General features: G+C 40.4%; 1 non-coding gene across 1 annotated transcript; it reads left to right on the top strand.

The window, feature by feature from the left end:
* Window positions 1-11,047: 11,047 nt before the first annotated feature.
* LOC112781653 (small nucleolar RNA R71) lies at window positions 11,048-11,155 on the top strand. Its single transcript, XR_003192417.1, has one exon. It is a non-coding gene; the product is annotated as a small nucleolar RNA R71 (small nucleolar RNA).
* Window positions 11,156-12,926: the final 1,771 nt, after the last annotated feature.

Below are 12,926 nucleotides of genomic sequence, written 5' to 3'. Positions count from 1 at the left end.
TTTCCCATACTATCTCCAGAGGAACATGGCACAGCGGATAGAGACGACGCAGTGCCCCCGAAGGTAACTTCTGAGTATGACCCCTCGAAGCACGCATGGGTAGTTGCGACCACTACTACCGTGCTCCAAACTATCTACTTAGGTTGAGAGCTCGTAAAGGAAGAACTCCTGCTACCCGTCGTAACCTTCCTAGATAGGGACGCTTCAGCATCTAGGAAGCGGTCATCTAAGGTGGTACGCCTCGAGTCCGACTCCGAGACCGAGGAAGAGGAAATCCGACGACCCTGGCCAGAAGGAAGACACCATGGGGGAGGATCCAGAGGAGGAGTTGAACCCTTGCGGAAGTCCAAAGGTGGAATACGTGCCCTATTCCCCCACTTCGGCACCCCGTCGAATTTTGGTTCGTCCCACACAACAGAACCAGATCTTCACTGCGCGAAAAGGTGTTGGAGGGAGACCCCTGGTACCTCGACTCAGGAATAACTGAAGGGTCCTGATCAAGGATAGGATGGGATACAAGTATGGGAGCCTCTTCGACGAGATTAGCTTAGGACGTAATTAGTTTCTTTTCCTGTTATAATTTTCTCTAAGTATTTTATTTTGAACCGTGCTCATGGTTAAGATATCATTTCACATTTATTCCAACGTTCTAGTGCTATTCATTTCCCGCTCTACGCGCACTTTCTCCTACCTTGCGTAACGATTAAGTCATTCTTTTTCTTCGTCGAGTGTGTCACCTTATTTTTAAAGACCCTCAAAGATAGGATAAAAACTTAGGGTGTTACATTATTGGTATCAGAGCAAAGTCGATCCTAGGAGATATGAAACCTCTTCCTATGGTTATCCATAAACAGGGGACCCATGGCAAGTCGTGGACGCCCACGTGGCTCGAGCTCGAGCTCATCAAACCTAGCAAAGCACATGAAGGAGATGGCCAAGGCAATGAAGGAGCAGGCCCAAGCCACCACTTTGATGGCCCAACAACTGTCCACTAGGGACAAGGATCCCAGTATTTCCAGGCTGGAAGTGGGACAGACCCGTACAAATTTTGCTGACTTCAAGAAGATTGGTCCACCTGAGTTTCGTGGAGCCCTCGACCCTGATATGGCAGAAGAATGGCTAACAGAAATGGAAAAGGTATTCACAATTTTTCCGTACACTGAGGAGCAGCAAGTTAGTTATGCTACCTTCATGCTCAAAGCTGATGCCGAGTTCTGGTAGGATGGAGCAAGACGGTTGTTGGAGGATGCTGGAACAGATATAAGTTGGGCCACCTTCAAAGAAGCTTTCTACAAGAAGTACTTTCCCCTTTCTGTTCGAGAGTCCAAGGAGATGGAGTTTCTTCAGCTGAGGCAAGATAGGACGAGTATTGCAGAGTACACAGAGACTTTTGAGAGACTCTGCAAATTTTCCGCCATGTATAAGGCTAATCCAGATGAAAAGTGAAAGTGTATGAAGTATCAAGGAGGCTCAGGGCAGAAGTCCTAACCGCTATAGCCCCACTGGAAATCCGGGAGTTCTCCTCCCTTGTTAGCAAGTGCCAGGTGATCGAAGAATGCACCAAAAAACTAGCGTCGGAAAGAAGCGAGGCTTTCAAGAAAAGGCAACTGAATCAAGAATCATCTCAGCAGTTGCCGCAGAAGAAGGCCTTTCTTGAGAAACCTACAGGAAGGCAACCTCAACAGGGCACGGATTGCCAGGAAACTCCCACTGATGCCTCACCAAAAACCACCGAACTCAAGGAGTGTGCTTCATGTGGGAAGCGACATAGGGGTAGGTGCCTTGCCGGACAAAATGTCTGCTTCCGGTGTTCTCAGCCGGGGCATATTGCCAGAGAATGCCCAGCAGTTCTCCCACCCCCTGCCAATCCACCACAGTGTCAAGGGCGAGTCTTTGCCCTCAGCGGCGAGGAAGTCCACGAGTCAGAAGATCGAATCGAGGGTAAATGCACAATGAATGGAATCCTTTAACCATCCTAGATGATACTGGTGCTTCTCTTTCGTTCATATCTCTTTCCGCTACTAGTAAGATAAGCTAACCCAGGTCCAAATCACTATGTATCCTACTAATGACCTTTATCGACCAAATTAGAATGTAGAATTTGGGGACAAATTCTTTTTTTTATGGGGGTGATAATGTAACAACCACCCCTTCTAGAAACAAAATTAAATTCAAAATTTGAAAATCAGTTAGGAGATAGGCTTAGCATTTTAAATTTATGGATAGAAATCTAGTAATCACCCTCCGTTTGAAATTAAAATTATCCCAACCACCCTATCCCCAAATGTATATAAATAGGGGTGCACCTATAGGTAGAAAATCACTCCTCTCAAATACTAATCCTCTCCCTTCTCTCTCTACAAAGAAATAATATTCTGTGGGCAAACACAAGAGGCAAGCTCGAAGAAGCGTTAGGAAAAAGAGTAGGAAATTATGTTTTTTTTTAAATGCTTGGCATGTGTTATGTTCCATTTTTATTTTCTTCCATTCACGAATGTTATCATGACATTAGTTGTCTTTCACTCATCCTTTATTCATGTTGATCATGTCTGTCCATCATGTCATTCATGTCTTCTTGAATCATTAGTATATGTCTCCTTGTGATGTTCATTCAATTATTCACTATACTCATTTTGTGCTCTTTCATATGATTATATTGTTAATATTCCCTTAGGTCGAGAGTACATGTCTTCTTATAATGCTTATTCAATCTCCTATATTATTATATTAATATTCCCTTAGGACAGAGAGTACATGCCTTTCTTATACTGTCTTGTTTAACATACCATATTCTATTATATGCACATGTGTGATCTCTTACATTATTATATTATTATTTATAATATTTTATCCAAATATTTAATATACCCTATTCTATTATGTGCATATCATTATGTTATTGTTACTCCTTTAAAGTCAAGAGTACATGCTTTCTTAAATATTTTATTCAAATATTTAATATACCGTATTCTATTATGTGCATATCATTATGTTATTGTTACTCCTTTAAAGTCAAGAGTACATGCTTTCTTAAATATTTTATTCAAATATTTAATATACCCTATTCTATTATGTGCATATCATTATGTTATTGTTACTCCTTTAAAGTCAAGAGTACATGCTTTCTTAAATATTTTATTCAAATATTTAATATACCCTATTCTATTATGTGCATGTCATTATGTTATTATTACTCCTTTAAAGTCGAGAGTACATGCTTTCTTAAATATTTTATGCAATCATCTAAAATGCCCTATTTCCTGCACTTTGATAGGACCTCTTTCAATCCATGCTATTATATTACCAAGATCTTTTAATTAGAAAATTCATACACATGCTAGAGTCTCATGATTTTCATATATCCCTTTATCATCTCAATTGTCCCTTTTCTTGCATGATCTCTTCTTATATGATTTTTCTCTCGTGTATGTTTAAACAACCTAATTGTAAATTGAACTGAGGGAATGATCCTTCGGTAAGGGAAGGTGACCCCAAAAGACAAGATATCGATATGATCCTTCAGTAAGGGAAGGTGATCGATCGAGATGATCCTTCGGTAAGGGAAGGTGATCGCCAAAACGTTTGGGATAAGAACCTTCGGTAAGGGAAGGGGACTCCCACTTATACCGGTTTGAGCTCAATACCCTCTATAAAAGTTATGAATTAAGAAAGGAGAAGGCACGAATGAAAGTTTGATTTCTATGTTTTTCTTTTAGATTTAATTATGATTATGTTGATGTTACTTAAGATGTTATCCTTCTATTTTCCTATATGCTTTCCTTTTTGCACACATGTTTTACAAGAAAGATGCATATTACATGCCATGTCGTACGCCCCTTTTTTTAAAATCCCGCACGTGGGCTGGAGATGGATATGGAGGTGTTGCATAGCACTCCTACTGAGACGTTAGGTTCTCACTCCCTTTCTTTTCCCATACTGTCTCCAGAGGAACATGGCACAGCGGATAGAGACGACGCAGTGCCCCCCGAAGGTAACTTCTGAGTATGACCCCTCGAAGCACGCGTGGGTAGTTGCGACCACTACTACCGTGCTCCAAACTATCTACTTAGGTCGAGAGCTCGTAAAGGAAGAACCCCTGCTACCCATCGTAACCTTCCTAGATAGGAACGCTTCAGCATCTAGGAAGCGGTCATCTAAGGTGGTACGCCTCGAGTCCGACTCCGAGACCGAGGAAGAGGAAATCCGACGACCCTGACCAGAAGGAAGACACCATGGGGGAGGATCCAGAGGAGGAGTTGAACCCTTGCGGAAGTCCAAAGGTGGAATACGTGCCCTATTCCCCCACTTCGGCACCTCGTCGAATTTTGGTTCGTCCCACACAATAGAACCGGATCTTCACTGCGCGAAAATGTGTTGGAGGGAGACCCCTGATACCTCGACTCGGGAATAACTGAAGGGTCCTAATCAAGGATAGGATGGGATACAAGTATGGGAGCCTCTTCGACGAGATTAGCTTAGGACGTAATTAGTTTCTTTTCCTGTTATAATTTTCTCTAAGTATTTTATTTTGAACCGTGCTCATGGTTAAGATATCATTTCACATTTATTCCAACGTTCTAGTGCTACTCATTTCCCGCTCTACGCGCACTTTCTCCTACCTTGCGTAACGATTAAGTCATTTTTTTTCTTCGTCGAGTGTGTCACCTTATTTTTAAAGACCCTCAAAGATAGGATAAAAACTTAGGGTGTTACAGAAGGATCAACAGAAGCCTCAGCAAGGCTTCAATAATAATCAAGGTGGAAGAAACCAGAATAAGTTCAACAACAGGCCACCATTCACATCTTCTCAAGGGAATATGGAGACTCCTAAGGAGAGCCTTTATGACTTAGCCATTCTAGTCTTCAGCCTCTCTAAGACCACTCATAGTTTTATAACTGAAACAAGATCCTCCATCAGAAATTTGGAGGTATAAATTGGTCAATTGAGCAAGAGATTCCCTGAGACTCCTCCTGATACTCTTCCTAGTAACACTGAAGTAAACCCAAGAGAAGAGTGCAAGGCCATCACCATAGAGGTAGAGGCCGAATCTGGAGAGAATGGGATGGCATTGAACGCCAGTGAGGAAGACCTCATTGGGCGTTCAACGCCCAAACTGGCCAAGAGTCTGTGTTGAACGCCAGTGAGGAAGCCCTCACTGGGCGTTCAACGCCCAAACAGGCAGGGACTCTAACGTTGAACGCCAGGAAGGATGTCCCTCCTGGGCATTCAACGACCAACTTGGTAAGGAACCTGGCGTTTAATGCCAGTGAAGGGGTGCATGATGGGTGTTCAACACCCAAAGATCCACCAGAGCTAGCGTTGAACGGCAGTAATGGCACACCCCCCTGAGTGCTCAATACCCACTCAAGAAATCCCTATCCAAGAACTAAAGGAAGCCAAGGCTCATATAGAGACCATAGAGGTTGGTGCACGAAATTGTGATGTCCAGGCTCGAACAATCCCTGGTAATGGCTCCAAAGCTTGGTGCTTTGATCTTAATTCATAATTGTCACAACTTCGATACAACTAACCAGCAAGTGCACTGGGTCGTCCAAGTAATACCTTACGTGAGTAAGGGTCGAATCCCACGGAGATTGTTGGTATGAAGCAAGCTATGGTCACCTTGTAAATCTCAGTCAGGCAGATATAAAGTGATAATGGAGTTTTCGAATATTTTATAATAGAATAGGAATAGAGATACTTATGTAATTCATTGGTGAGAATTTCAGATAAGAGAATGAAGATGCGTTTCGTTCCTCTGAACCTCTGCTTTCCTGCTATCTTCATCCAATCAGTCTTACTCCTTTCCATGGCTGGCTTTATGTGATACATCACCATTGTCAACGGCTACTTTCGGTCATCTCTCGGAAAAATGATCCAATGCCCTGTCACGGCACGGCTAATCGTCTGGAGGCATCACCCTTGCCAATGGCTTCATCTTATCCTCTCAGTGAATAATATGCTCACGCACCCTGTCACGGCACGGCTATTCATCTATTGGTTCTCGATCATGCTGGAATAGGATTTACTATCCTTTTGCGTCTGTCACTAACGCCCTGCAATCGCGAGTTCGGAGCTCGTCACAGTCATTCAATCATTAAATCCTACTCGGAATACCACAGACAAGGTTTAGACCTTCCGGATTCTCTTGAATGCCGCCATCATTCTAGCTTACGCCACGAAGATTCTGGTTAGGAGATCTAAGAGATACTCATTCTAGCTTAATTCATGTAGAACAGAAGTGTTTGTCAGGCACGCGTTCATAGGGGAGATGGTGATGAGCGTCACACATAATCATCACCTTCATCACGTTCTTGAGTGCGAATGGATATCTTAGAAGCGAAATAAGAAGAATTGAATAGAAAACAGTAGTACTTTGCATTAATCTTTGAGGAACAGCAGAGCTCCACACCTTAATCTATGGAGTGTAGAAACTCTACCGTTGAAAATACATAAGTGAAAGGTTCAGGCATGGCCGAGATGGCCAGCCCCCTAAACGAGATCAATAGTCTCCTAAGATGAACAATGGAATAAAACTGAGACCAAAGATCGTAATACAATAGTAAAAGGTCCTATTTATAATAAACTAGCTACTAGGGTTTACATGAGTAAGTATTTGATGTATAAATCCACTTCCGGGGCCCACTTGTTGTGTGTTTGGGCTGAGCTTAAGTGTTGCACGTGCAGAGGCCATTTGTGGAGTTGAACGCCAGTTTTTGTGCCAGTTTGGGCGTTCAACTCTGGTTTTGGATCCTTTTCTGGCGCTGGACGCCAGATTTGGGCAGAAGGCTGGCGTTGAACGCCAGTTTACGTCGTCAATTCTTGGCCAAAGTATGGACTATTATATATTTCTGGAAAGCCCTGGATGTCTACTTTCCAACGCAATTGGAAGCGCGCCATTTCGAGTTCTGTAGCTCCAGAAAATCCACTTTGAGTTCAGGGAGGTCAGAATCCAACAGCATCAGCAGTCCTTCTTCAACCTCTGAATCTGATTTCTGCTCAAGTCCCTCAATTTCAGCCAGAAAATACCTGAAATCACAGAAAAACACACAAACTCATAGTAAAGTCCAGAAATGTGAATTTATCATAAAAACTAATGAAAACATCCCTAAAAGTAACTAGATCCTACTAAAAACATACTAAAAACAATGTCAAAAAGCGTATAAATTATCCGCTCATCACAACACCAAACTTAAATTGTTGCTTGTCCCCAAGCAACTGAAAATCAAATAGGATAAAAAGAAGAGAATATACTATAAATTCCAAACTATCAATGAAACAGAGCTCCAATCATATGAGCGGGACTTATAGCTTTTTGCCTCTTGAATAGTTTTGGCATCTCACTTTATCCATTGAAATTTAGAATGATTGGCATCTATAGGAACTTCAGATTTCGAATAGTGTTATTGACTCTCTTAGTTCAGTATGATGATTCTTGAACACAGCTTCTTTATGAGTCTTGGCCGTGGCCCTAAGCACTTTGTTTTCCAGTATTACCACCGGATACATAAATGCCACAGACACATAATTGGGTGAACCTTTTTAGATTGTGACTCAGCTTTGCTAAAGTCCCCAATTAGAGGTGTCCAGGGTTCTTAAGCACACTCTTTTTTTTTTTTTTGCTTTGGACCTTGACTTTAACCGCTCAGTATCAAGTTTTCACTTGACACCTACACGCCACAAGCACATGGTTAGGGACAGCTTGGTTTAGCCGCTTAGACCAGGATTTTATTCCTTTAGGCCCTCCTATCCACTGATGCTCAAAGCCTTGGGATCCTTTTTATTTCCCTTTCCTTTTGGTTTTAAGGGTTATTGGCTTTTTGCTCTTGCCTCTTGGTTTTAAGAGCTTTGGCTTTTTCTGCTTGCTTTTTCTTTTTCTTTCTATAATTTTTTTTTTGCCTATTTTTTTTTTCTGCAAGCTTTGTTCTTTGCTGCTTTTTCTTACTTCAAGAATCATTTTTATGATTTTTCAGATTATCAAATAACATGTCTCCTAGTCATCATTCTTTCAAGAGCCAACATATTTAACATTCTTAAACAACAACTTCAAAAGACATATGCACTGTTCAAGCATACATTCAGAAAACAAGAAGCATTGTCACCACATCAATATAATTAAACTAAGTTCAAGGATAAATTCGAAACTCATGTACTTCTTGTTCTTTTGAATTAAAACATTTTTCATTTAAGAGAGGTGATGGATTCATAGGACATTTATAACTTTAAGACATAGTTACTAACTACTAATGATCATGTAATGAAGACACAAACACAGATAAGCACATAACATAGAAAACGAAAAATAGAAAAAGCAAGAACAAGGAATGAGTCCACCTTAGTGATGTCCTTGAGCTCTTCTATGTCTCTTCCTTGTTTTTGCTGCTCCTCCTTCATTGCTTTTAGATCTTCTCTGATTTCATGAAGGATGAAGGAGTGCTCTTGATGTTCCACCCTTAGTTGCTTCCAATAATTGTGTGGAAGAAAATGTATCCCCTGAGGTATCTCAGGGATCTCTTGATTTGCAGTCAAATGTTCTACCACTGAGCTATAGACCCTTGATGGAAGCTTTTGTCTTCCCTTTCCTCTTTCTAGAGGCTTCTCTGGCCTTAGGTGCCATCAATGGTTATGGAAAAAAAACAAAAAAGCTATGCTTTTACCACACCAAACAATATTGCTCGCCCTCGAGCAAAAGAAGAAAGAATAGAAGAAGAAGAGGATATGGAGGAGATGGATGGCTGTGTGTATTCGGCCATATGGGTGGGATTGGGTGGGGAAGAGATGTTGAATTTTTGAAGGTAAGTGGGTGTATGGGTGTGAGTGGTAAATGGAAGACAGAAGGGATGAGTGTTTATTGGGAATAGAGGATGATTGAGAAGAGAGAAGAGAGTGAGTGAAGGTAGGTGGGGATCCTGTGGGGTCCACAGATCTTGGGGTGTCAAGGCATTTACATCCCTGCACCAATTTAGGCATGCAAAATGCCCTTGCACACAACTCTGGGCGTTCAGCGCCAGGTTGGTGCCCATTTTGGGCGTTCAACGCCCATTTGCTGCCATTTCTGGCGTTGAACGCCAGAACCATGCTTGTTCTGGGCGTTCAGCGCCAGGATGCTCCCATTCTGGGCGTTCAGCGCCAGAACTATGCTCTGTTCTGGCATTTGAACGCCAGGCAGATGCTCCTCCAGGGTGTGATTTTTCTTCTGCTGTTTTTGATTCCGTTTTTGATTTTTTTTGTTTATTTTGTGAATCCACATGATCATGAACCTAAGAAAACATGAAAAATAAGAATTAGATAAACATTGGGTTGCCTCCCAACAAGCGCTTCTTTAATGTCAATAGCTTGACAGTGGGCTCTCATGGAGCCTCACAGATGTGCAGAGTTTTGTTGAAACTCTCCAACACCAAACTTAGAGTTTGGATATGGGAGTTCAACACCAAACTTAGAGTTTGGTTGTGGCCTCCCAACACCAAACTTAGAGTTTGACTGTGGGGGCTCTGGTTGACTCTGCTTGGAGAGAAGCTTTTCCTGCTTCCTCTCCATGGTTGCAGAGGGAGATCCTTGAGTTTTGAATACAAGGGAGTTCTCATTCCATTGAAGGACTATTTCACCTCTGTCAACATCAATCACAGCTCTTGCTGTGGCCAGGAAAGGTCTTCCTAGGATGATGGATTCATCCTCTTCCTTTCCAGTATCCAGGACTATGAAATCAGTAGGTATGTAAAGGCCCTCAACCTTTACTAATACATCTTCTACTTGTCCATAAGCCTGTTTTCTTGAGCTGTCTGCCATCTCCAGTGAGATTTTAGCAGCTTGCACCCCATAGATTCCTAGTTTCTCTATTACAGAGAGGGGCATGAGGTTTATCCCTGAACCAAGGTCACACAAAGCCTTAAAGATCATGGTGCCTATGGTACAAGGGATTATGAACTTTCCAGGATCCTGTCTCTTTTGAGGCAATGTCAGTTGATCCAGATCACTTAGTTCATTGATGAACAAGGGAGGTTCAACCTCCCAAGCATCAATGCCAAATAATTTGGCATTCAGCTTCATGATTGCACCAAGAAACTTGGCAGTTTGCTCTTCAGTAACATCCTCATTCTCTTCAGAAGAGGAATACTCATCAGAGCTCATGAAGGGCATAAGGAGGTTCAATGGAATCTCTATGGTCTCTAGATGAGCCTCAGAGTCCTTTGGTTCCTCAGAGGGAAGCTCCTTATTGATCACTGGACGTCCCAGGAGGTCTTCCTCCTTGGGATTCACGTCCTCTCCTCTCCTCACAGGTTCGGCCATGGCGCTTATGTCAATGGCCTTGCACTCTCCTTTTGGGTTCTCTTCTGTATTGCTTGGGAGAGTACTAGGAGGGATTTCAGTGATCCTTTTACTCAGCTGGCCCACTTGTGCTTCCAAATTTCTAATGGAAGACCTTGTTTCATTCATGAAACTTACAGTGGCCTTAGATAGATCAGAGACTAGATTTGCTAAATTAGAAGCATTTTGTTCAGAGTTCTCTGTCTGTTGCTGAGTGGATGATGGAAAAGGCTTGCTATTGCTAAACCTGTTTCTTCCACCATTATTAAAGCCTTGTTGGGGCTTTTGATCCTTCCATGAGAAATTTGGATGATTTCTCCATGTTGAGTTATAGGTGTTTCCATAAGGTTCACCTAAGTAATTTACCTCTGCTATTGCAGGGTTCTCAGGATCATAGGCTTCTTCTTCAGAAGATGCCTCTTGAGTACTGTTGGATGCAGCTTGCATTCCATGCAGACTCTGAGAGATCATATTGACTTGCTGAGTCAATATTTTATTCTGAGCCAATATGGCATTCAGAGTATCAACCTCAAGAACTCCCTTCTTCATAGGCGTCCCATTACTCACAGGATTCCTTTCAGAAGTGTACATGAACTGGTTATTAGCAACCATGTCAATGAGTTCTTGAGCTTCTGCAGGCGTTTTCTTTAGGTGAATGGATCCACCTGCAGAAGTGTCCAGTGACATTTTTGATAGCTCAGATAAACCATCATAGAATATATCCAGGATGGTCCATTCTGAAAGCATGTCAGAAGGACACTTTTTGGTCAACTGTTTGTATCTTTCCCAAGCTTCATAGAGAGATTCACCTTCTTTCTGTCTGAAGGTTTGAACATCAGCTCTAAGCTTGCTCAGCTTTTGAGGAGGAAAGTACTTGGCTAAGAAAGCCGTGACCAGCTTATCCCAAGAGTTCAGGCTATCTTTAGGTTGAGAGTCCAACCAGATTCTAGCTCTGTCTCTTACAGCAAAAGGGAAAAGCATGAGCCTGTAGACTTCAGGATCTATTCCATTAGTCTTAACAGTATCACATATCTGCAAGAATTCAATTAAGAACTGAAAAGGATCTTCAGATGGAAGTCCATGAAACTTGCAGTTCTGCTGCATCAGAGAAACTAATTGAGGTTTCAGCTCAAAGTTGTTTGCTCCAATGGCAGGAATGGAGATGCTTCTTCCATGTAAATTGGAATTAGGTGCAGTAAAGTCACCAAGCATCCTCCTTGCATTATTATTATTTTCGGCTGCCATCTCCTCTGCCTGTTCGAAAATTTCTGAAAGGTTATCTCTGGATTGTTGTATTTTAGCTTCTCTTAATTTTCTCTTCAGAGTCCTTTCAGGTTCTGGATCTGCTTCCACAAGAGTGTTCTTATCCTTGCTCCTGCTCATATGACAAGGAAGAATGCACAGAATAATAATAATAATAATAGAGATCCTTTATACCACAGTATAGGGATCCCTTTGTGAGTGGAAGAAAAGAGGGGGAGACAAAGAATGTGATGTAAAGGAAGAAACACAACTGTACGAATGGAAGAGATGTGAGATGAGATGTTAGGATATGAATGAATAAATAGAATAAGATGGGAGAGAAGGAGGGATAATTTTCGAAAATTATTTTAAAAAAGAGTTAGTGATTTTTGAAAATGGTTTTTGAAAAATTGTTAGTAATTTTCGAAAATTTTTGAAATCAAAAATAGAAAATAAAAATAATTAGTTAATTAAAAAGAAATTTTTGAAAAAGAGGAGAGATAATTTCGAAAATTAGAGAGAGAGAGAGTTAGTTAGGTAGTTTTGAAAAAGTTAAGAAACAAACAAAAAGTTAGTTAGTTGGTTGAAACAAATTTTGAAAAGATAGGAAGTTAGGAAGTTAGAAAAGATATTTTGAAAAGATATTTTTGAAAAAGATACGATAAGAAGATATTTTTGAAAAGATATGATTGAAATTAGTTTTGAAAAAGATTTGATTTTTAAAATCTCAATTAATGACTTGATTCATAAGAACTCACAAGATATGATTCTAGAACTCAAAGTTTGAATCTTTCTTAACAAGCAAGTAACAAACTTCAAATTTTTGAATCAAAACATTAATTGATTATGTTATTTTCGAAAATTTAATACAAAAATAAGAAAAAGATTTTTGAAAAATATTTTTGGAATTTTCGAAAATAACTAAGAATTTTGAAAAAGATTTGATTTTTGAAAAAGATTTTGAAAAAGATAAAATTTTCAAATTGAAAATTTGATTTGACTCATGAGAAACAATTTGATTTTAAAAATTTTTGAAAAAGTCAATCCAAATTTTCGAATTTGATGAGAGAAAAAGGGAAAGATATTTTTTTGAATTTTTTTGAATTTTTATGATGCAAGAGAAAAACACTAAAAGGATGCAATGCATGAAATTTTTAGATCAAAACAATGAATGCATGCAAGAATGCTATGAATGTCAAGATGAACACCAAGAACACTTTGAATGTCATGATGAACATCAAGAACATATTTTTGAAAAATTTTTAATGCAAAGAAAACATGCAAGACACCAAACTTAGAATTCTTTAATGCTTAGACACTAAGAATTCAAGAATGCATATGATAAACATGAAAAGACACAAAACAAAAAATCATCAAG

The sequence above is a fragment of the Arachis hypogaea genome, chromosome 19, assembly GCF_003086295.3.
Source record: "Arachis hypogaea cultivar Tifrunner chromosome 19, arahy.Tifrunner.gnm2.J5K5, whole genome shotgun sequence".
NCBI lineage: Eukaryota > Viridiplantae > Streptophyta > Magnoliopsida > Fabales > Fabaceae > Arachis > Arachis hypogaea.
Note: the sequence above shows the minus strand (reverse complement) of the source record. Positions and strands in the feature narration are given on the sequence as shown.